The sequence below is a fragment of the Physeter macrocephalus genome, chromosome 18 (assembly GCF_002837175.3).
Source record: "Physeter macrocephalus isolate SW-GA chromosome 18, ASM283717v5, whole genome shotgun sequence".
In the NCBI taxonomy this organism is placed as follows: domain Eukaryota; kingdom Metazoa; phylum Chordata; class Mammalia; order Artiodactyla; family Physeteridae; genus Physeter; species Physeter macrocephalus.
Window position 1 is genome coordinate 88448416 of NC_041231.1, and position 25638 is coordinate 88474053.

General features: G+C 41.4%; 1 protein-coding gene across 6 annotated transcripts in view; it reads left to right on the forward strand.

Moving 5' to 3' along the window:
* Window positions 1–25638, forward strand: part of LOC102977564 (cytidine monophosphate-N-acetylneuraminic acid hydroxylase) — a 295804-nt gene that overhangs the window by 173298 nt on the left and 96868 nt on the right. For 3 of the 6 annotated variants that reach the window (XM_028479284.2, XM_028479289.2, XM_055080223.1), the window contains exon 1: window positions 23242–23986. The exons of the other annotated variants lie outside the window; for them this stretch is intronic. The gene's annotated coding sequence lies outside the window, so the exon portion shown is untranslated. Of the gene's footprint in view, window positions 1–23241; window positions 23987–25638 lie in introns of those variants that run through there. 6 annotated transcript variants of the gene reach the window in all.

Consider the following 25638-nt stretch of genomic DNA (forward strand, 5'->3'; position numbering starts at 1 on the left):
TTCTATTTTTAGTTTTTTAAGGAACCTCCATAGTGTTCTCCATAGTGGCTGTATCAATTTACATTCAAAGTGGTTGCTTTTTAAACAAACATACATGAACTCAAACATCCAAGCAAATGTTAAACCTATTAAAATCATGACCTCAGAGGCTACTGAGTTATCCTAATTATGCAACCATATCTCCTCATATTTCTGAAATGCATTTCTGGTAATTTCTTTCAGCATCTAAAGCCTGATTTTTCTCATCCAAAGTATATATTCTGAGTGTCTAGCATGCCTCAAACTTTGGGTCAGGGACCAGTGAAGGAGAGGTCATGGCTGTAAGACTCTTAACCTCAGAAAGGACACAGATACATACACAATTATAAGAAGCAAGAGATACAGATAATCATTCTTAAGCAAGTGTTTTTAGGACTGCATAAAGTTTGCAGAAAATTCTTTATAACATCCAAAAAATATGAGCAAATTGACGTCTTTTAAGAGTGGTCATACCTCTAGCACCTAGATTGTGGTTTCCAGACACTATTTCCAACAAAAGAAGCCAAAACTTTTAGGAGAAATAGCTGATTTGAAATCTGGAGCAGGAAATCTACATGATGAACATAGAATATCTTATCATATAAGTGGCAAGGAGCTATTAAATACTATTGGGATCATCTCAAAATGACTCACAGAAGTCAATTTGAAAAGATTCCCACTAGCCAAGCTGGAATGATTTGAGCATTAATAAGATTAATAACTGGAGTGGATTCAAGCTCATCAAATGTGTTAAACTCAATGCATTCAAAATGATGCTAAAAAGAAATTGGAGGATTGGGGACAAAATCATGCATTTATCCTCCCTTTCCTTTACAAACTGTACAATTGGGTAACTAGTCAATAAAGGGAAATTTATCTTACAAAAGGATTATAGTTAATGTATGAAAAAGTATTGATAGAATTTCTCCATCTTTCAAGCCCTTAATTAAATAATGAATCACAGTACTGAACACCAATGGTTGGAGACATCACAAAAAGACAGAGCCTGACTTCTCTGGAGGTGAAAAACTTTAACCAGTTAATATAGGGCAACATTTCTCAAAGCATGTTGTGCTAAATTCTGTCTCTATTCGATATTCTGCCAAGAATTATTTTAATCTTAAATAAGTTGGGGAATGTGGAACATAGTATCCTTTCTTTCTTGATGATTCATAATGCACATTAATATATTAAGTTCCTGAATAAACAATGACATCATGGGCATCCTGATAGAAGAAATAAAGCCTTACCTATGCAACACTCATGAAACAAATTGAACTTGAATCTAATCAAGCCTCTAGAGTCAACTAAAGGAAATATGTAAGAAAGCAGAGGGACATGTTAAATTATACCACAGGGATGTAATCTGCAAGATCCATATGGTGTAAAACTCTGAGGGCCAAAAAACTTGGTTTATTCTACAAATAAATTGTAAGGGGAAAAGAGATGGAAGGGAGTCTACTAATGAAAAGAGACTTAAAAGATATAGCAACCAATCATGATATGGAAAGCTTGTTTAGATCCTGAATTTTTTTTTGATGCTAAAAAACTCCTTTTAATGACAGTTATGAGACAATTGGAAATTTGAACACTCAATGTTTAATAATATTGAGGAATATTTTAGACGTAATGTTGGCATATAGTTTTTTAAAAAATAAATTTATTCAGTTATTTATTTTTGGCTGTGTTGGGTCCTTGTTGCTGTGCGCGGGCTTTCTCTAGTTGCGGTGAGTGGGGGCTTCTCTTTGTTGTGGTGCGCGGGCTTCTCATTGCGGTGGCTTCTCTTGCTGTGGAGCACAGGCTCTAGGTGCGTGGGCTTCAGTAGTTGAGGCATGCGGGCTCTAGAGTGCAGGCTCAGTAGTTGTGGTGCATGGGCTTAGTTGCTCCGCAGTATGTGGGATCTTCTGGACCAGGGATCAAACCCGTGTCCCCTGCACTGGCAGGCGGATTCTTAACCACTGAGCCACCAGGGAAGCCCCAGCATATAGTTTTGTTTTAAAAGTGTTATTTCTTTTAGAGATTCATATGTAAACACATATGGATATAAGGGATTTGTTTTAAAAAAATACTGGATAGAGGGAAGTGGATGGGAGTTTGGATGGGACCATGGGTTGGCTGTGGGTTGCTGGTTGTTGGACTGGGTAATGGGTACATGACAGGTCATATTATTCTGTCTCCTTTGTGTGTGTTTTAGATTGCCTGGAGTAGAAAATTTTTAAAAAGAGTGGTTATAATTTTTAAGTGGCCGTTTAGTGTCAAATCTGACAAGGGAAGAGAGTAGATCAAGGCAAGTCTGTTTTTCATAATGTTTAGAAAGGTAAATACCAAACTGTCATTGGTGGCTGTTATATAAAGCTTTAAGAAAATATTTTTCCCCATTGTGTCTAATAACTTAGCTCAGATGACCACAAATATCCAATTCCTTAAAATAACGAAAGCATTTTTACAACAAGTGTCACTGAAATGAAAAAGTATCACATGTTTTGACATGTAAAATTCTGATGCATTATTTAAGTCTTGTGATTATTTAGTTCTGAGTCATACATAAAATCAAATAGATCTTATTGATGAAGCATAAACTGATTTTGGAAAATGAGTGTAGAGCCAAGGGAAATCACGCCAAGGACTAGAGCCAGAGACTCCCCACCTACTCGGAGGCTGTCTATTTATTTAGCCAAATGGCCAGACACAACAGGGATTGGGGACGCAGTATGACAAAGACAGACCAAAAATGTGCTGATGTTGTTAACTCTTTCTTCAGTGCCCATGACATTCAGTTTTTGTTCATAGAAGCCAAGGTAGAAAGCACACAATATAATTTCTGATAACTTTATATAAGGGTCTCTCTTTGTTTTTGTGATCTGTGTCTTCAAGTATGTTATCTCAGCCAGGAGGTCATTTATTCATTCAATTTACCCATGGTGGGAGGCAATATAGTATGGTGGTAAATGCTTTTGTTTCTATTTGCCACAAACCACATAGCAGGCATTTAAAGGGCAGCTACTGTGTGTGCAGCAAGGTGTGATAGAGAAAATGAGGGCCATAACAACCATTTTTTCAATAAATATTTGTGGTGTGCTTACTAGGAGCCACGTGTCATTGTAAGTCCTGTGGATAGAGGTGAACAAAGCAAAATTCCTTCTCATATGGAGCTTATGAACTAGTGGGACAGAGAGATAATCATATACAAATATATAATATAATGTCAAATTCTGATACTAACTGTGAAGAAAACAAAGAAAGGTATGTAGATAGTTATGGGACTGCTACTGATTATCACATATTAAAAGGCTACTGTGTGGCAAATGCAGTCATAGAAGCTTTGTATCCATAAGTTCACTAACTCCACAACCTCTGTGGAGTAGGCATGGTAGACTATTTCACTGCTGCAGATGTGGAAACTGAGGCTTAAAGAGGTGAAGGTCATTTAGCAAGTAAAGTGGAAGCCACAGAATAGAACCTCCTCTCCCCTCCCCAACTCCCCTCCTGTCCCTTCCCATCCCTCCCCTCTCTCTCCCAATTCCAAACCTTGGCATCTTAACCATTATGATGGAGGCACAGTAGAGAGATGGAAAGTCACGTTAAGATGGAAAAAATGACCTCTCTCTTATACCAGTGGCCATGTTGTGTGCTCTCTCTGTCTCTCACTTTTCTCATCTATAAAGATAATCGTACCCACTACATAGAGTAGTTTTTAGAATTACATGGTAAAATACGTGTAAATCAGTAAGAACACACCTGGCTTATCCAAAGTCCTCAGTACATGTTAGATTCTCAAATAGAATTGATGGGCAGGTGATGAGGGGGTTGATAAACACTGGGAACTTGCAGTACTTTCTCAGGGGTTCAGGTGGCACCTGATTACACAGACCATGGGCATATACAGATCAGGAGACTCCTGGGTGTTTGGGGGAAAACTGGGAGGACATTAAAGGCCAAAGTCACCCACTTCACATTTGCCTCAGACAGGCCCTGGATGCCAGTATAACATGTGAAGAAAGAGTAGCACCTAGATATTTAACAACACTGTCTTCTAAAAATCAACAGCGGGGGTGTTGCGCCAAAATAACCTGGGGAACTTTTTGAAAATACAAACTCAAATGTTCCAAGGTAAAATATTTCTATGGTGGGGAAATTTTGAGGACACTAGTGTAAAGGGAACAAAAGCATTTGTTCATTGCTTCGTCCCCAAAACCTAGAGCAGTGCCTGGTATGTTGGAGAGAATCAATTAGGATTTGCTGAATGAAATTTCTGTATTCTCACCGCCTTCCTATCTTTCCTTCCCCAAACACATAGGGCATTTTCCCCCCTCTGTGAAATACTCTCTGAGATGCTGAGTATTCAGTTTAGAGTCTTCTCAGTGGTAGGCCCTATGTAGAGGAAAAAGAAGAGGGGTCTAAGGGGCACGGTCAGGACTTTCTCGCTCCAAACTTCCTCTCTGTGTCTGCCAGAGAACTAGCAATTTCTACCCCTGCAGCTCTTCTTGGGTTAAGATGTTGTGTCTCTGGGAAACTTCAGTTACTGGACAAAATACATTATATCAAGAGAGGGAGGCTGTTGCAAAGGGCAGGTGGAGAGTGCCAGGGGTAAAAACACCTTATTCATAGTATATCACACATTAGGACAGATAGCAGAACTGATGGGAAGTAGCAGTAAGGAAAAGTCTCAAGGCTTGGGGATAGCAGGCTAGGAGGAGCACCCCGGAAGCTGGCTGGGATGGGGGTGGGGAGAGTTGATGGGGCGGGGAGGGAGGGCAGTGGTGGTAATGGTGGTGAGCATTTGAAGAGTACAGAGAGGTTCACACTTGAAAGAAACTTTTCCTAAGTAACACTTTGTCTATGGAGTAGGGTGGGCTCGGCGGGAGGGGGTCAGGAGGCATTAACAGCTCCAAGTGCTTGGTACACAGTTGATTGTGACCTGTTGAAATGCATTGCTGAGAGTTAGCAGTTCAATCCCGTGAACATTGTTGGATATCTTGTAAGTGCTAAGGTTTGGGATACAGAGATTGTCCTGTATGCTGTCTTCAAGACTCTGCACTTCCGCTGCAGGGGGCTCAGTTTCGATCCCTGGTCAGGGAACTAAGATCCTGCATGCCGGGTGGTGCGGCCAAACAAACACACAAACAAACAAACAAAAACACCCCACATGACTTGTCAGATTCACAGATTCACACCATACCCAGGGCTCTGTCATTGTTTCCTGAAATCATTTCAGTGGTTCTTTCCCTGGCCTTGGCCCTTTCTCTCTCTCACACACACACACACACACACACACACACACACACACACACACCCCCATTGGTACTCAGCTGAATACTTGAGGGGCCCTCTGCAGACCTCAAAGTTCTCTCTTGGTGCAGAGCTCTTGTCTTTCATGTTCTGCCCCACAAACCCTAACTGCCCCAAACTCTCCAGACCCTCAGGTGTTTCCTCATCTCAGGGAGACTTTTGGAAAGGTGTCCCTTTCCTTCTCTGTGACCTGAAAATTCTCTGAACAATAAGCTGGGGCAATCATTTGGCTTACCTTATCTGTTTGTTTCTTGAAGGTCACCATTCTTTGTTATCTGATTTGTTTTGAGAATTGTTCCTTCATATATTTTATCTTTTTTTTTTTTGGTTGTTTCAAACAAGAGGGTAAATATGGTTCTTATTTACTTCATCTTCCATAAGTGGAAATGTATGAGTCATTCTTGATGCTTTTTTCTCCTACTATTTTTGGTTTCAATTTACATTTCTCTGATGACTTGTGATGTTGGGCACTGTTTCATGTGCTTATTGGGCTTTGGTTTATCTTTTTTGTTGATATGTCTCTTCAAATCTTTTGCCTTTTTTTTTTTTTAAATTGGGTTCCTTTTTTTTTTTTCTTGAGTTGTAGGGATTCTTGAGTTGTATATCATGGACATGAGTTTTTCAGCAGATATGTGTTTTACAAACATTTTCTCCCAGTCTGTAGCTTGCCTATGTCTTTTGTTATGCAGAAGTTTAAAAATTTTTGATGAAGTCTAATTTGTTAATTTCTTTTTTTATATGGTTATGCTTTCTGTACCATTTCTAAGAAATCTTTGTGTGCCTCCAAGTCCTGAAGTTATTTTCTGGGCTTTCTTCTAAAAGCTTCATAGTTTAGTGCTTAAGATTAGGTCTATGTTTTATCTCACATTAATTTTTGTATATGGTGTGAGGTAGGGATAAAGGTTAATATTTTCCTCCATATGAGCACTCAGCTGTTCCAGTACCATTTGTTAAAAAGTAACAAATGGTTTGTATTGTGTTCCATCAACCTAATTTTTCAGTCCTTTACTAGTACCACAGTCTTGATTCTGGAGCTTTACAATAAGTTTTGAAGTCAGATAGTATAAGTCCTCCAACTTTATTCTTCTTTTTCAAGATTGTTTTGGCTATTTAGGTTGTTTGTATTTCCATATACGTCTTAGAATAAACTTGTAAATTTCTACAAAAAAAACCTTGGATTATGATTAGAAATGCATTGAATCTATTGCATCGACAGATCAGTTTGGAGAATTGATATTTTAACAACTGAGTCTTCCTACCCTTGATATTTTAGTGTTACTACTTATGCAGGGTTTTAATTTATATATTATATAATTAAGCTTTAATGGAATACTGGATTTAATATTGTTCTAGGATTTTATCCATTGCATCTATATATTTATATTTATTGGTACAAAGATTTTTATGTTATCTTTTTAATGTCTGTAGCATCTATAGTATATCCTCTTCTTTCTTCCCTATAATGGTGATTTATGTCTTCTTCCTCTTTTTTTTCCTGACCAATAATATTGCTAGATATTTTTCATTTTTGTTTTGACCTTTTCAAAGAACTAATTTTTGAATAGATTATTATATATATATATATATATCTTTATTGGAGTATAATTGCTTTACAATGTTATGTTAGTTTCTGTTGTACAACAAAGTGAATCAGCTATAAGTATACATATATCCCTACATCCCCTCCCTCTGGGGCCTCCCTCCCCTCCTCCCTATCCCACCCCTCTAGTTCGTCACAAAGCATCGAGCTGATCTCCCTGTGCTATGTAGCAGCTTCCCACTAGCCATCCATTTTACATATAGTAGTGTATATATGTCAGTGTTACTCTCTCACTTCATCCCAGCTTGCTCCCTATCCCACCCCTCTAGTTCGTCACAAAGCATCGAGCTGATCTCCCTGTGCTATGTAGCAGCTTCCCACTAGCCATCCATTTTACATATAGTAGTGTATATATGTCAGTGTTACTCTCTCACTTCATCCCAGCTTGAATAGTTTATTTTGAATAGGTTATCTCCATTGTATGTCAATTTTCTATTTTATTAAATACTGCTCTGTATTTTCTTTCTTTTTTTCTCCGTTTATTTTGCAGTTCTTTTTCTAACTTCTTGGAATTAATATTTAGCTCATTAAATTTCAGAGTTTCTTTTCTAGTGTCAGCATTTACTTCTAAATATTGCTTCAGTGAATCCCCTGGGTTTGTTATGTATATTTTCATTAGTACCTAGTTCTAAATATTTTCTCATCTATTATGATTTATTTATGACCAATATATCACATAAATATCTGTTTCTTAATTTCCAACAGTAAATTTTATTAGTTATTGTTTTGGTTTTGATTCTGAGCTTAGTTGCATTATAATGTATGCAATATTGTATCTCTATATGATATTATCTCTTTGAAATTAGTTGAGATTCAACCTGTGTATGATCAGCTATGGTAAATGGATAACTGCTACCTATGTGCAGGAAAATAATGTATATTCTGTAGTTGTTGAGTGGTATGTTATATATGTTATATATGATATGTTATATATATCATATAGAGGCAATATATAAAATTATATATTATAAATATATAGCATATCATATATGTTATATATCATATAGAGGCATTATATATGAACAAAGGCATTGCATATGATACTATATATATACTCTTTAATGTATTATACAATGTTATATATGATATTGAGGCAGTATATATGTTACATATAATACAGAGAATAAATAAATAAATAAATATATAAATATATATATAAATAAATAAATATATATATATATATATATATATATATATATTTGGTTGTTTCAAACAAGAGGGTAAACCTGGTCCCTATTACTCCATCTTGGCCAGAAGTGGAAATACATGAGTCATTCTTGATACTTTTGTTTCCTATTCATTTTTGGTTTTAATTTACATTTCTCTGATAACTAATGATGCTGAGCACTTTTTCATGTGCTCATCCGCCATGTGTGTATATATATATATATACATATATATATCCATTATGTCAAGTTTATTAATTGTGTTATTCAAACCCTCTTCATCCTTACTAATTTTTTCCCCCTGACGTATCCCAACAGGTATTTGTGCCTTTGCGGGGCTAACACTTTTCTGATGATGGCTCTAGTGAGTCTGGAGACTGCACAGATACCATCATAAGGATAAAATTCTTCCTTAAGTCACTGCCTGAGCTAAGTTATTACTTTCTCTTGAGGGAAAAGAAACACCACGCGGGATCTGCCACGAGCGTCCTAGTGGAGGGAGAGTGGGGGGCAGGGAGCCTCCATGCGCGGCTCACGGAGCCGAGCGCCCTCCCTGCGCGCAGGGGCGCAGGAGGCACTGGGGAGGTTTCGCCTCGGCGGAGAGTGCTGGGCGGGTTCCCAGATGTCCTTGAGCCATCAATAATCTGTGACGCGGCGGGGAGGAGCCTTTCCCGATATAACGGGACGGGGAGGAACCGTTCCCTAGTTCCCTGTCCTGACGCCTGGGCTGCGCCCAGAAGGTACCTCCTGACCCCACGCGGTTCCCAGCCAGGCACCTCTGGTGGAGCCTATTTTATATTCCCTTGACTGGTGCCTCTCCCTCCCGCCCCTCCGTGTGCAGCCATACTCCTGCAGTGCCTGCTTCTCCGGGGGTGCATCCGATCAGGCCACTCGCCTCCTGACCACCCTTCCTTAGTTCCCACAGGTGAGAAGGCCTCACTCGCTGCTGGCGAGCCGCGCCCTCCATGCCACGCACTTCCTGCTGCGCTTGCGCACTCCCAATTGCTAAAATACATTATTAATCGGCTTATGCTATCAGTTACTGAGGAAGCATTTACAAATCTACTATGATTTTGAACTTGCTTTTTACTCCTTATAGTTTGTTAATATATCTTGAGGCTGTTATGAGTCCATGCAAATTTAAAATTATTAAGGTTTCTGGTGAACTGAACCTTTATCTTTATGAAATGCCTATCTCTGGCAATGTTTATTGCTTGAAATATTCTTTCTCTATTAGTCAGTGTGGCCCTGTCAGTGTTCTCTTGGTTAGAATTTGCCTTATACCTCTTTTATGCATACGTGATATATGTATAAGTATGGAAACAGACATATTTCAGGCCGCAGTTCATTGAATTGAATTCATGATAATTTTATGGACTTTTTATGCTGTTGTTTTGGCTTATGGTGCTTTGGCTGTTTAGTTATTTTGTACTACAAGATCCTCGATGCTTTAGAATTTTACCCGCAGAAATCGTCTTCATCTGGATCGTCCTCCAGAGAGGGTCTTCATTTGCTTCTTCCAGGTTTATGGGAGCTAATAGTCTAGGGTCACTGAAAATTAAATCTTTTTCCATTTCTCCCAGGTAGTGTGAATTCAGGCTGAAACCATTCATGAAGGCCAAGTTCTGTTTTTTGTTTTTTTTTCCTTCTAAACTGATGGTTTAACCCACCCAGATGCCGACTTTTGATGAGAAGATCTGTTAGATTCCTCAGGTCGGGCAGGCTCTGGACGGTGTCTAAGGAGTCCTTTTGAGGCTATGACTTCAAAACTCAGTCTTCATTTCCCCTTTCCCCTTTGTTTGGTAAATAGCTGGCCATAGTGCTCCCTCAATATCCCTACAGATTTCTGTGCCTTCACTCCTTGATTGGGGAAGTCCTAACTTCTTCTGTGACAGCTTATTGACTCTTTTAAGATTTTCGTCTGTTTTTTGTTGTTTTCAACAAGAGGATCCATTCAAGTATTTAGCTCACCACCTTAATGGAAACAGAATCTAAATTTGGTAGCTGGCACATCAAACTCTGTTAGGTGGCTGACTTATGCTTTTTACTCTGTCAAGTAATTTTTACGTCTCAGTACACTATAAATGAGAAAATTTGTTTTCTTTAACTGAATTCCATAAAGAGAAGTTGGAAGGGTGAAAGGGCTTAGTATGTGATAACTGTTTTAGTAACATTTTTAGCATGGGCCAGTTTAAAAAGAGGACACCACAAAGTTTTGAAGAGGATACCACAGACCATTTACATCTGTCCATTAGAAACTGCCTGGGAAACTCGACTTTTTTATTTTTAGCTTTTACTTCCCTTTAGATTATATTTCTTTTCTAGTAGCCTTCTTTCAAAAGTAAAACCACACAAACACATGGTGGTGAGTTGATTGGTTCCCCCAGCCTCCAAAAATGTGTCTAGTCAGAACCTCTGAATGTCACTTTATTTGGGAAAAGGGTTTTTGTAGACACAATTAAGTTGAGAATTTTAAGATTAGATCATCCTGGATTATCCGGTTAGACCTGACCCTAAATGGCAAGTGTCTTTATAAGAACAGAAAAACACACAGACAGGAAGAGGAGAAACAGAGATAAGAAGGTGATTTAAAGATGGAGGCAGAGACTGAAGTGACGATCTATGAGCCAGGGACCGTCAAGGATTGCCAGCACCAAAGCTAAAAGAGAAGCATGGACGTAAAGGCTGGGTCCTTTACAACCCCCAGAAGGAACCAACCCTGCTGACACCTTGATTTCAGACTTCTGGCCTCTAGAACTGTGAGAGGATACATTTCTGTTATTCTAAGCCACCCAGTTTGTCATCCTTGGTCATGGCAGTCCTAGGAAACTCAGAACCAAGTTTGTAGACTCCCTCCACTCCAATAATTTCAAAAAGCCTGCAATCTAGTTTCCCTTCAAGCATGATTAAGGAATGACAGTCCGGTGAGAGAACTAACATGTAAAGCCTCTGGGGGCCCCTCCCAACTTCAAGAGTTTCCTTGTTGTGAGGATTAAATATAGTGCATGCTTAAAGCTTTATACAAGTATAAAGCTTTTCCTGACTATTACTGTCACTTTTTTTTAACACGCTAGCCTTCAAACGTGGCACTTGCCATCAGCCTCCTCTTCATCTTCAACTATGTCAGTGTTTTTAATGTTTGACCCTTCCTCCTGCCCCTTCCTGCTTCTCCCCTCTTCTTACATAAACATTGAAATAAGGCTCCCTGAAACTTCCCAGAGTGACTCTGAACTTGGCAGAGAAGTCGTTTTTATCCAGTGAAGACCAACCACAAAATAGCTCCTGGAATTTGTACAGCAAACTATAACTTAGAACCTAATTTTGCATATCTTGTTTATCATCATGGCAGCTCTTTGAGGGCGGTATTATCATGACCATTTTATTAATAAGAACAGTTTTTCTCCAGGTAGAATCAAAGAACTGGACCTGGAAGGAACCTTGGCACTGCTGGCCTGACCATTTCATTCACTGATGAAACAGTTCTTGAGTAACTATCATGTACTAGATTGAAAGAGTTTCTGGAAATTCAAATGTAATCAATATGTTCCAGGCTTCATCTGCTGGTGAGCAAATATATATCACTCCCAGCAATAGTGTAGCAATTTTCTAGCATTAGTAAAGTGGATATTAATTTTAAAGCAAAGTAATTATAAGTAGAATTTTTGGCACACTCCAAATCAAAAAATATAAATGAACAATATGTGTTGTAGAGCCCTATTTATGTTGGTATCTATAAATCTACTTCATTTTTAACTGCTATATCCACAGAAGGTTGTGCCGTAATTTATTTGCTCATTCCTCTATTGGTATTTTGGATATTTTGTTGCAACAGACATCTTTTTGTACAAGTGCTAAAGTACTTCTTAAAAAAAAACAAACTTATACTAGAAGTAGAATTGCTGAATCAAAGGATACTCACATTTAAAATTTGCTAGAGGGCTTCCCTGGTGGCGCAGTGGTTGAGAGTCCGCCTGCCGATGCAGGGGACGCGGGTTCGTGCCCCGGTCCGGGAAGATCCCACATGCTACGGAGCGGCTGGGCCCGTGAGCCATGGCCGCTGAGCCTGCGCGTCCGGAGCCTGTACTCTGCAACGGGAGGGGCCACAACAGTGAGAGGCCCGCGTACTGCAATAAAATTTGCTAGATGCTGTCAAATTTCCCCCTAAAGCTACCAGTTTATACTGTTTTGAGCATTATGAACATACACCTTTCCCAATGTGCTCACCAACACTGAATAATATTCATCTTTAAAATTCTGTCAGGGTGAAAGATAACTCAATCTTGTTTTAATTGATGGGAGGAGGGCAGAGGAGAAGGTTAGGGGAGGTTTTCACTTTCTTCTCTTTGTATCTGTTGGGAGACAAATCTGGATGGCCTGAGTACCTATCTCCTTCTCCCAGGCTGAGCTGGCCGGAGCCAGTCTGTAAAGGGGCAGCAAGGCTTTTGGCTGATGCTGCATTCTGGGTATACAGAGGCACTTCAGGATAGTTCCAGGGCCTTCCATATGCAGACTTTGACCTTCACTATAGACCCAGGCCCTCAATATGCATTCTCCCTACTCTTCTTGCTGGACCTAAAAATCCTGTTATTCATTTCCCAGGACCTGGAGAACCTAAGTATTCCATAGGCCAACATACCTTTGCAACAACATAAATGTGTAACGTGGCAACATCTTTGGTGTGAGATCATGTCCTTTCTCTTGTGAATCCAGACTACTGTCAGAGGCTGGCCCTTCTCGGCTGCACGTTGCCCGTGGTGGGTACAGATTATCTCTGCCTGGCCCAGGCTATGGGGAAATGAGAGTTGGGGGATTCCATGTGCTCTATTTCTTCTGTGTAACTTTTCTCTAACAGACTCTATAACTGTACTTTGTGGAGCCACTGCTGTGTCTCTGTGGCCCTCTAGCCTGACAAGACCTGTGATGTTTTCCTTTTATACTAATAGAAACTAAATTTAAGTATCACGTGAGTACTTTTTCCCCCAGTATTTATTATGCTTACAGAGCCTGTGGGTCAGGCATTTTCAGTCAGGGCACCGCCACAGGGACAGCTTGTTTCTGCTACGTGCTGTCTGGAGCCACAGCTGGAAGACTCGAGGGGCTGGGGATGGAGTCATCAGAAATCTCACTCCGTCACATGCCTGGATTTGCTGGACACCTACGCATGGTTCCTTCATGTGGCCCAGGCTTCCTTATAACATGGTGGCATCCAAGGACAGGTCCCAAAGAGAGAGGGCCGGGTGGAAGCTGTATGATTTTAGACACAGCTTCAGAAGCCATGAAGCATCACATTTGTCATATACTCCACTGTTTGGAGCCGTCACAATCTCCCACCCAGATACAAGTGGAGGGAACACAGATTTCAGTGAGAGGAATGCCAGTCACATTGTAAGAACAGCCTCATGGGAAGGTGCTGCCATTTTTGGAAACACAATCTAATTTCTAGCAACTCATTCTTTTAATTTCCAAACTGGAAGATACTTGGTCAAATATTTCCCACCAGAAAAATGTAATATAAGATTGGAACTGCTGGAATGATAGGGGGATCACACATTTATCTCCCTGAACTAGTGTCTAGTTCCAGTAATTATTTAATCATATATCTTTCATTTATTGTAGCTGCCCTGGAAGTAAATATCTTAAGAAAAATGATTTCCCTTATATTTATTATGACCTTCAAAACTGCTGACCCTAAATCTGACTATACACAAAGTTGGTATATTCCTCTTAATGCTTTCTCAGTACTTAGGAGGGTCACCAGGAAGATGAATGGCTAGAAATGCCTTTACTGCCTTGTAGGTGATGACCTCTAGATGTCAAATCTGGACACAAGGCCTGACCATTTGAACAGGATAGCCATATTTCTTGCAGGTGGTACTCTTTAAGTATTAGTCAATGTCATATATTCTTCATTGAATTTAGTGCTGGAAGAATGTATGCATCAGCTGTTCTTTTTTTCTCTCACAGCTGTACATTTAATTTCTGATCCTGGAAATTATATTTACCTGTATACAACATCTACCCCTTTTAAACTAAAAATCCTGCCTCTCCATGTTTACATAAGAAATTCAGTTGTTCGTAGTTTGGAAACTAGAAATGGAACGGGCCTCAGAAGGAAAGAAGATAACACCCAGAGCCACAGTCTTCACAGCATAAAGGCGGAGGGGGAGTAAGTTCCCAGGCCTGAGAAACACTGCTCTTCTGTTCATGTGCTAGATAGTTCCTGGCCCTGTGCATCAGATCAGTGTGTCAGTTCAAGAAACTCTGGTCTTGAACTTGAACAGAAAGAGAAGTGGAGCCCAAAGAACTAGCTGCAAACTTCTGCTTCTTGGGGTTACAATTCTGCAATTTAAAAAGCATGATTTGTTTCCCACACCTTAACTTCAATCTCACAGACAGCAGGGCAGTTCTGTATCATCACTCTCTTTTAAGGCACTGCCTCGCTCCATTCCCCAGCGTACACGACGATTTAGTCAATCCTGGATTGAACTGCTGCTGTCCGTACAGGGTGTGTGTAGCTAGTAGAGCTCAGTATGGCAGCATTCGACTTCACAGGAGCAAAGTGTCACAACAGAGGAAGAGAACGTGTGTCTGTCCTCATCCGAGCATGTTTCAGTTTTGATGCCTCGCAGGAAGAGGACACTGGTGCTTTATTAAGAGGGAAACTGAATAAAGTAATGTGCTTTACTGATGTTGGCTTGTTTGGAAAATAAGAATATGAATCCATTTAGCCTTAAGTTTTAACTTTTTTCTCACAAGTTGAATATTTAAAGTGTGGCTCAAAATTAATGATTACTGATTACATCAACATTAATATAGTCAAATCTTGCTCTTTTTGTTTAACGTATAGTATATCTTTTCCTATCCTTTTACTTTCTATCTTTCTGTGTCGTATCTGAAATGAATTTCTTACAGACAGCATATTGTTGGTTCATGGTTTTTCATTCTCTTTGCAAATTTCTGTCTTGTAATTACTGTATTTAGACTACTTATATTTAAGGTAATTTTTTGTTTGTTTGTTGTTTGTTTGTTTATTTTGGCCACACCACCCGCATGGCATGTGGGATCTTAGTTCCCCAACCAGAGATCAAACCCGTGCCCCCCTCAGTGGAAGCACGGAGCCTCAACCACTAGCTCGCCAGGGAAGTCCCTAAGGTAATTGTTGATATGTTAGAGCTTATATCTTGCATTTTATTTTTTGTTTTGTTTGTTTCCTCTGTTTCTTGTTCCTTGGTTTCTCTTTTTATACCTTCCTTTGGTTGCTTGAACATGTTTTAGGATTCCATCTTGGCTGGAACCGAGAGCTGTTGAGTAATTTTTTTTTGTATTGTAGTAAAATATATATAAAACATAAAATTCACAATCTTAACCATTTTTTTTTTTTTTTTTTTCTTTTTGTGGTACGCGGGCCTTCCTCTGTTGTGGCCTCTCCCGTTGCGGAGCACAGGCTCCGGACGCGCAGGCTCAGCGGCCATGGCTCACGGGCCCAGCCGCTCCGCGGCATGTGGGATCCTCCCATACCGGGGCGCGAACCCGGTTCCCCTGCATCGGCAGGCGGACGCGCAACCACTGCGCCACCAGGGAGGCCCCCTTAACCATTTTTAAGTGTACACTCAGTGGCATTAAGTACATTTACAAGGTTGTGAAACAATCACCACTATTCCAGAACATTTTCATCAGCCCAAACAGAAACTATGTATTCATTAAGCAATACCTTTTTCATCATCTCAAACAGAAACTATGCACCCATTAAGAAATAACTCCCTCCCTCCTGCCCTTGGTAACTCTGTCCTACAGTATTGCATCTAAATGAAATTGTACAATATGTGTCCTTTTGTGTCTGACTTATTTCACTTAGCATAATGTTTGCAAGTTGTATTCATGTGGTAGCATGTATCAGAATTTCGTTCCTTTTTTAATGTCTGAATAATATTCCATTTTGTATATATCACATTCTGTTTATCAACTCGTCTATGGATGGACTCTTGGGTAGTTTCCACCTTCTGGCTGTTGTGGATAATGCTGCTAAGAACATTGGTATACAAGTATCTGTTTGAGTCCCTGCTTTAAATTCTTTTGGATACATACCTATAAGTGGAGCTGCTAGATCATCTTGAATAAGTTTTTAAAACACGAGAAGTTTTCCAAATATTCTATGACAGCAAAGAGACTGATTGTCCCAGAACTCAGAAAGGACAGATGAGAACAATGTCGTACAACGCCATAGAGGACTTACTCCTTGAGTTCTCCTTTATGGCATGATGTCAAGGAGTTCCTCAGAGTCCTTCAGTTACTACTATTATCACCTCCTGAGCCTTTCAGAAGTGTGGGTGGTGAGGGGAAGGTGTTATTTAGCAGCACCTAAAGGGTCTCTCTATGCAGGGTATGCTGTTTGGTGAACCAGGATCAGATTAGAGGAAGGCAAGGATTTCCAGAAAACCTTTTTCAGGACATAGTTTGGAGAAAGCTTATAAATTCCATAAAATTAGAGTTTATTAGAGTCAAGGATCAGAAAGAATTCAGTTTCATTGATACAGAAACTGGGTTTCTATTACCAAATTTGCCACTAACTGGGCACAAAACTTTAGGAAAGTGACTTAACCTCATCCAACGGTGGGAGGGAGAAGAGCAGGAGGGTTCAACTGGATAATGTAAGGTCTCTTTCAGCCCTAAACATCTATGATTTTTTAATTTTTTGTGGATTTCTTTTTCTCTAGATCAAATTTTTTGTATAAAGCCTTGATTCTAGGTCCACGCTTTGTTGATTTATGGAATGAGCTAACGCCAAATGTCTCATCCCAGAAACTCTTGTTTGTGTCTACGCCGCCACACACCTACTTAGCTCAAGATATGCACCCTGAGTTTATCTAATATAATAAATATGTCCTCAGGATATGAAGCATACTACTGGCCAGAGGTATTGGATATTGTCACACTGTAGATTCTGTTGTATTTTATATTATAAAACTTCAGAATAACAATGATTCTCTTAAAACCCATTCAGTCTCCTTAGCTGATTTCCACAAATATTCTCACCCTTTACAAACATCCAGCTCTTTCTATAAACTCTTGCATTGGTTTTGATTGAATTTCCCCTAGAAATTATAGTAGTATAGGTTTAGAAGCAGCTTGGCCCTCCTTTCCCCCTGAGGACAGGCTTAGGTGTCCCTCTTTGTTATTTTTAACAGCATTCAGTGTATCCATTCATTCATTCAAAAATATGCACCATGTTGGTGTTGGGGATACAGCAACAAACAAGGCAAGCATGACCCCTGCTTTCATTTAGCTTAATGTCTAGGGATGAAGACAGACATTGAATAAGTAATAATAAGCGTGCTGGATATTAAGAAAGAGAAATGCAAAGTTCTGAATGCTACAGGATCTTGTATGGGGATTTAACTGAAATTGTGGTATAAGAAATTTCTAGATGAAGTGGCATTTAAGTGGAAATCTGAGTAGTGAGTTGGAGTTAGGCAGGCAAAGATGGGGAGGGAGGACATTCAAGCAGAAGGAACAGCTGAAATGAAAAAGTCCATGGAACATGTGAAAAATGATAAGGTTACACTGGCCAGAGTGGGGAGAGGGAAGGAGAGAATGGTGGGAAAAAAGGCTGGAGAGGCAGACACAAGTCTGACCAGGATGCATGTTATAAGCCATACTAAGGATTTTGAACTTCATCCTCAAGGAAGGTGGAAATCATAGAGAGTTTAAGGCAGAAAAGAGACAGGATTAAATCTGACATTTACAAAGCTCATTTGGCTATAATGTAGCAAGTGGGTTGGAGGCGGGTTGGCAAGAGAAGAGGCCAGAAGCTTAGTTAGGATGTTCCTGCTGCGGTTGGATGAGAATGATATGCGCCGGGACAAGGGCACTCTGTTCACTTGGAGGCGACAGGGTTTGGTGTTGTGAAGAAGTTGGTGGAGGAAGGGAGGACAAGAATGGTTCTGTGAAGACCAGATTGAGAGGGTGTTTCTAAAAGGAGGATGCTGTCAACTGGAGCTGAGCTGTCCAGTAAAGGGATGACTGCAAAATATTGTTTAGATTTCATGATGTGGAAGATATTGCTGCCTTAGGGAGAATACTTCTGGTGGAATGAAGGGGGTAGAATTCATATGGGGTGACTTGAGGGGTCAATGGAAAGGAAAGAGAAAGGAGGAAGAGAGACAGACAGTGAGTGACTACTATTTTCACTGCTTTGACTATGAAAGTGAAGAGGAAGAGTCATTGCTGGGAGATACTGGTGAGTTAAGAATTACAGTTTTCAAACTAGGAGAGGCTTCCATATATATAAATGCTAAAATGAAGTAGCAGGTAGAGGGGAGAGTGGAAGAATTAGGAGAGAAAGGGACAAAGCCAAAGTTTCCTGAGACTATGGATTAGAGGATGAATTCTGGAACCAAGGTGGAGGAATTGGTCATTTGTCACATTTTGCCGACATTTTCCGACTAGATGTCTGTCTCCTTCGCTAGGCTGTGAACTCCTGAACTCCTGAAAACTAGGGACTGTACCTTCTTTGATTTTATATCTCCAGCACTCAGTTTAAGGCTCACCACCCAAAGGTGCCCTGTAAGTGTTAAGCTGAACTGTGGGTCATTTGTGGTAGAGAAGACCACAGATGTTTTCCCTTAAGGACATAGATTAAATGCCTTGACACTTAGAGGACTGGGGATCAACTTGAGAGTGGGCTTCTAGAATAGATTTTAAAAATGACCAACAGCGGTGGAATGGCAGCGCTGTCTGGCCAGTTGTGAGGCTAATTAACTTGGGTTTATACCTGATGAGAAGGCCTCAGCTGAAATTAATCAAGTGGAGATAAAGAGCGACCTATAATGTATAGGTCAAGAATAATTAAAAAACGAACTCCCTCCCTCTTGGCTGTCTCCTTGGTCCAGAAACGAAGATGAACAATCCAACAACACTCCACAGGAAAAGAAACAATGCTTGATCCTTTGGAGTCCCATTTTCATCATCTAGGATGCAGCTGTGCACTCAGGCCATGAAAAGAGCAACAAATAGCTGACCTCTAATGTCTCTCCATCCAGTTCATCCTAGTGTTTTACAAATAGGGAAGTTAAACTAATTCAAGTGAAACAGTTACATTAGAATGTTTCTTTTGTACTGGCAGAGGATGCCATTAACATTGATTAGCAAATGTTATCCCATATTTATTTGTTCTGAAATTTCAAAATCCTTCAAAAGTGTTTGATATTTACGTCAGATTCTCCCAGGAATGAGAAAAGGAGATGGAAGTGCCCTTTCAGTATTTGTAGGAAGGGAAAATGGAAGCAGGATGAAAAGGACATGGATTTGGTTACAGAAGTAAACTAGTTAATACTTCTAAGAAGGGAATATGCTGAGGATCTCTGTTGAACCAATATTTATTTAACATTTACTGTGTGCTTCTGGCCTAGGCTCTTCTTGCCAGATATGGGCAATAAAAAGGAGGTACTGCTTGTCTTTCAGAGTTCATAATCTAGAATGCTCACAGTCTTAGAATGAATTCAAGTTTCTCTAATACTATTCAGGGAGAGAGTTCCCTCAGTTCTAGCAAATGGGGCATGCACATAAAGACCCACTTGCAAATGGGCAGAAAGAATGATTTTATTACCCAGAAGAGTACCCTATAAATCCCAATGCAGACTTCTTTGATAAAAGCCAGATTACAGAACATGGCTGAGGACAGAGGCTTACGTGGGGTCCTCAATCTTCCATCCTGGATTTCCCTTGGGGGACTTGCATGTTCCTATGTGCCTGCGGAGATACGACTGGGCTTGCAGAGGGGATTCTGAGTCCAATCTGTAGCCTAAAAAAGAACCCCAGGCCTTCCCCCTTCACTGGGCCCATTCCTTAGTGGCCCTGCCCACTCTTGAACTTGATCCTGTAAATGCTAGTGTCTAGTCATCCAGATTAGTCTTTTCCCTTTCTCCCATATGCCATGGAAACACAGAGAAGGGGGATACATGTTTTGCCCTATCCTGACATGAGAGGAAGAGTTCTTTGAGATTTGCTGGATCCTCCCAGCAGATACCTCTTTTTTTTACTTGAGGAGGTTTTGCTCTCTGGAAACAAATGAGTGAGGCAGACAGTCTCTGTAATAAGATCAGTGAAGCAAGGGAGCCTGGGAAACAGGGACATTTAAGGTCAGGCAGAAAAGAAGGAGAAAAACAGAAGAAACAGAGCTAGAACAAAACAGAAACAGAGCTATGGAGACCCAGGAGAGAATATATTTACTTCTCAGATTTCTAGAGAGTGGGAAAGTTTCAAGAAGAAGGTAGGCAGCAGTACTGAGTGTAACAATGAGGTCAAGGTAATAACGAAGTAAGGTCTGACAAATGCTCATTACCCTTCACAGTGTGGAGGCTACTGATGGCATCTGTCCCGGTGAATTGGTGGGAGAAGCCAGATGGCATGGGGGAGGGATAAAGTTAGGGAACTGAGAGGAGGAAGAAGGGAAGCAAAAAACTTGGTAGATGGGGGGAGAAAAGAGAGAGGATAGTTGCTAAAAGATGTCATCGGAGGTTTTTATTAGGACAATGATTTGAGGCCTAGAGACCAAGGGTATTGTGTGGGTGAGAGTGGGAACGTTACAAATCTTCTACTAGAGAAGGCAGGAGGGCTTCTTTGGAGGGGATGGAGCGTTCTGTTACAGAGGAGTTTGAGGCTGCAACGACTAGGATACTGTGGAACTGATTTTCTGAGGGCACAGTTGAAAAGTGTATATTCTGAGTCCTTGTACGTCTGAAAAGGTCTTTATTTTATACCTTGCTTGAATTACAGATAGGCTGTAGACTTCTTCCTCAAAATTGCGTAAATATCCTTCCGTGTAGGTTCCCTGGCATTCAGTTTACAAACGAGAGGATGTTAGCAGGTTTCTTTTCCCTTGTCTGGTGCTTGAGTCGGGGGAGTCTTTTGGTGGAGGGAGTAGGGTAGGGTAGGGGCATGGTCTGGAAGCTTGTAGAATTTCTTGTAGGTTTTTGTTGTGTGTCATTTGTAAATTTCATCAGATTATCTATAGCAGGGGTCCCCAACCCCCAGGCCACAGACCGGTACTGGCCCGTGGCCTGTTAGGAACTGGGCCTCACAGCAAGAGGTGAGCAGCGGACGAGCGAGCGAGCTTCATCTGTGTTTACAGCCACGCCCCATCGCTCTCATTACCGCCTGAGCTCCGGCTCCTGTCAGATCAGCAGCGGCATTAGATTCTAATAGGAGCGCGAACCCTACTGTGAACTGCGCATGCGAAGGATGCACGTTGCGTGCTCCTTATGGGAATCTGATGCCTGATGATCTGAGGTGGAGCTGAGGCGGTGTTGCTGGCGCTGGGGAACGGCTGCAAATACAGATTGTCATTAGCAGAGAGGTTTGACTGCACAGACACCATAATAAATCAATCGCTTGCAGACTCACATCAAAACCCTATCAGTGAGCGACAAGTGACAGTTAAGCTGCATCTGGTGGCAGGCTTTATAGTGGCAAGTGAGTTGACGTACTTCAGTTGTACAGCTGCTTCTGGTGGCAGGCTGTAAGTCAGAATCCGGCACTTATTTTAGTCTGCGCATGGCCCGCCCATTATTTTATTTACCACTTCCATCCGCGCCTCTTTCCCAAAATGTGCACTTGTCTCAGTCACAGTTTTGGTAAGCCCACAAGCTAACCCTAGCCAAAATGAGTAAAAAACAAACGTTGCTGGAGAGCTTCTTTGAAAAGGGGGAAAGACCCAATGATGAGACAGCAGAAAACTCTCAGACTGCCCACAAAAAGAAAGCTGCATTTAAAAGAAAATACCAAGAGTCCTACTTAAATTACAGGTTCATTGCAACAGGTGATCACATTCTCCAATCCCTCTTTGTGTAATTGGTAGCGACCGGCTACACAATGAAGCCATGAAACCTTCAAAACTGCTTTGCCACATGGAGGCCAAGCACCCTGCATTAAAAGGCAAGCCTTTGGAGTTTTCCAAAAGGAAAAGACATGAACACGAAGAACAGAAGCAATTATTGAAGGCTACCACTTCATCAAATGTGTTTGCACTGAGAGCATCATACTTAGTGGCTAATGGCATTGCTAAAGCTAAGAAGCCCTTTACTATTGGTGAAGAGTTGATCCTGCCTGCTGCTAAGGACATTTGTCATGAACTTTTAGGAGAGGCTGCAGTTCAAAAGGTGGCACGTGTTCCTCTATCGGCTAGCACCATAACTAAATGAATTGATGAAATAGCAGAGGATATTGAGGCACAATTGTTAGTGAGAATTCATGAGCCACCGTGGTACGCAATCCAGGTTGACGAGTCTACCGATGTTGACAACAAGGCAACAATGCTTGTTTTTTGATATATAAATTTATTTATTTTGTTTTATTTATTCTTGGCTGCTTTGGGTCTTTATTGCTGCACGCGGGCTTTCTCTAGCTGTGGCAAGCGGGGGCTACTCTTCGTTGCAGTGCGCGGGCTTCTCACTGTGGTGGCTTCTCTTGTTGTGGAGCACGGGCTCTAGGTGCACGGGCTTCAGTAGTTGTGGCACGTGGGCTCAGTAGTTGTGGCTCATGGGCTCTAGAGCACAGCCTCAGTAGTTGTGGCACACGGGCTTAGCTGCTCTGCGGCATGTGGAATCTTCCCGGACCAGGGCTCGAACCCGTGTCCCCTGCATTGGCAGGCGGATTCTTAACCACTGCACCACCAGGGCAGTCCAACAATGCTTGTTTTTGTGTGATATATTTTTCAGGAGGATGTGCTTGAGGACATGTTATGTGCACTTTTGCTGCCAACCAACACCACAGCTGCAGAACTATTCAAGTCTTTGAATGATTACATATCAGGAAAATTGAACTGTCATTTTCTGTCGGTATATGCACGGACAGAGCAACTGCCATGACTGGACGGCTTTCCGGTTTCACTACTCGGGTCAAAGAGGTCACTTCTGAATGTGAGTCTACGCACTGTGTCATCCATAGAGAAATGCTGGCTAGCTGAAAAATGTCACCTGAACTTAACAACGTTTTGCAGGATGTGATTAAAATTATCAACCACATTAAAGTTCATGCCCTTAACTCACGTCTGTTCGCGCAGCTCTGTGAGGAGATGAACGCAGAGCGCACACGTCTTCGCTTATACACAGAAGTGAGATGGCTTTCTAAGGTAGATCACTGGCCAGAGTTTTTGAGTTACGAGAGCCGCTCCAGAGATTTCTTTCAGAAAAAGAGTCACCACTGGCAGCACATTTCAGTGACACAGAATGGTTCACAAAACTTTGCTTACTGGTGTGACATATTCAGCCTGCTCAACGAACACAATCTGTCACTTCAGGGGAGAATGACAACTGTGTTCGAGTCGGCAGATAAAGTGGCTGCATTCAAAGACAAACTGGAATTATGGGGGTGACGAGTGAACATTGGGATTTTTAACATGTTTCAAACATAAGCAGAAATTTTGAAAGAGACTGAGCCAGGGCCTTCTTTCTCCCAGCTGGGGCATGATTGCCTATCTCAGCTTTCCAAGGAGTTCGAGCATTACTTCCCAACCACAAAAGCACCTTGAACTGGGAAGGAATGGATCCGCCACCCATTTGTGAATAAGCCAGGTGAATCGGCTTTGTCTGTGCCAGAAGAGGATCAACTGCTTGAGATTGTAAGTGACAGTGGCCTTAAAAGTATGTTTGAGACACTTCAAATCTCCATACGTTCTGGATTACAGTCAGGGTGGAATATCCTGAGACTGCCATAAAAGCACTGAAAAGCCTGCTTCCATTTCCAACATCCCATCTTTGTGAAGCAGGGTTTTCTGCAGTGACAGCAACCAAAACAAGATTACGGAGTAGACTGGACCTAAGCAACACACTTTGGGTGTCACTGTCTCCCATCACCCAGATGGGACCATCTAGTTGCAGGAAAACAAGCTCAGGGCTCCCACTGATTCTGCATTATGGTGAGTTGTATAATTATTTCATTATATATTACAATGTAATAATAATAGAAATAAAGTGCACAATAAATGCAATGGCGCTTGAATCATCCACAAATCATACCCCCTGCCCCCGGTCCTTGGAAAAATTGTCTTCCATGAAACCAGTCCCTGGTGCAAAAAGGTTGGGGACCGGGGGCTCATCTATAGGATGCCTTTTTTTCAGTATTTCTGCCCTACAATCATTAGATCCTTTAAATATGAAATCAACTTTTTCTTTAGCTCAAAAAAAGTTTTATTATTTCCTTGATCATTCCTACTTCATTTATTGTCTTTTCTCCTTCTGGAATTCCTGTTATACAGAAATGAGTTATCATATGTTTTTCTTCCTGTTATTTTGTTTTTCATAATTATTCTCTCTCACTTCCTTGTTCTCTTTCTTCCACTCTTTTTTTCTGTCGGTGTTGTTTTAGATTCCTTAAATTGATTTTCTGTGTCACAGATTCTAGATTTGGTTTTTGACAAATTATTCTGCTACTTAAGGCCTCTACTGCTTCTGTTTTGTTTGGGCACTCTTGGTTTTATTTATTTTTTTTAACTTTTTGTTCTCTTGTTGCCACTTTTCATGGCTCCTGTTTCATTTACACAACATCTTCCTGAAGGCTACGCTGTCCTCTGAGATTTAAATTAAAACGTCTAATTCCCGGGCTTCCCTGGTGGCGCAGTGGTTGAGAGTCCGCCTGCCGATGCAGGGGACGCGGGTTCGTGCCCCGGTCCGGGAGGATCCCCCATGCCGCGGAGCGGCTGGGCCCGTGGACTATGGCCGCTGAGCCTGTGCCTCCGGAGCCTGTGCTCCGCAACGGGAGAGGCCACAGCAGTGAGAGGCCCGCGTACCACCAAAAAAAAAAAAAAAAAAAGTCTAATTCCCAATATCATATATGATGAGAAATGTAATGCCTCCCCTAGGGTTTTTCCATTTTAATTCTGAGGGGTTTTGTACTTGGGGTCCCCTCTGGGTCCAGTTTTCTTTGACCAATGATCTCCTGATCTCACTCCTTCTTACAGCCCATCCTGGCCTGAGCACATCTGTCTCCCTTGTATTTCCCAAATGACATTCATCTTGTGTAAGGTGAAGTCGTAAGGAAGTGATGATATCACAGCCCTCCAGAGAGCACATACTGTTCTTCTTTTTTTTTTTTAATTTATTTATTTTATTTATTTATTTTTGGCTGTGTTGGGTGTTTGTTGCAGCGCATGGGCTTTCTCTAGTTGCGGAGAGCGGGAGCTACTCTTCCTTGCCGTGCGCGGGCCTCTCATTGCGGTGCCTTCTCTCGTTGTGGAGCACGGGCTGTAGGCGCGTGGGCTTCCGTAGTTGAGGCACATGGGCTCAGTAGTTGTGGCTCACGGGCTCTAGAGCACAGGCTCAGTAGTTATGGTACACGGGCTTAGTTGCTCCGCGGCATGTGGGATCTTCCCGGACCAGGGCTCGAACCCGTGTCCCCTGCATTGGCAGGCGGATTCTCAACCACTGCGCCACCAGGGAAGCCCCCCACATACTGTTCTTTTTTTTTTTTTTTTTTTTTTTTTTTGGCACGCGGGCCTCTCACTGTTGTGGCCTCTCCCGTTGCGGAGCACAGGCTCCGGACGCGCAGGCTCAGCGGCCACGGCTCACGGGC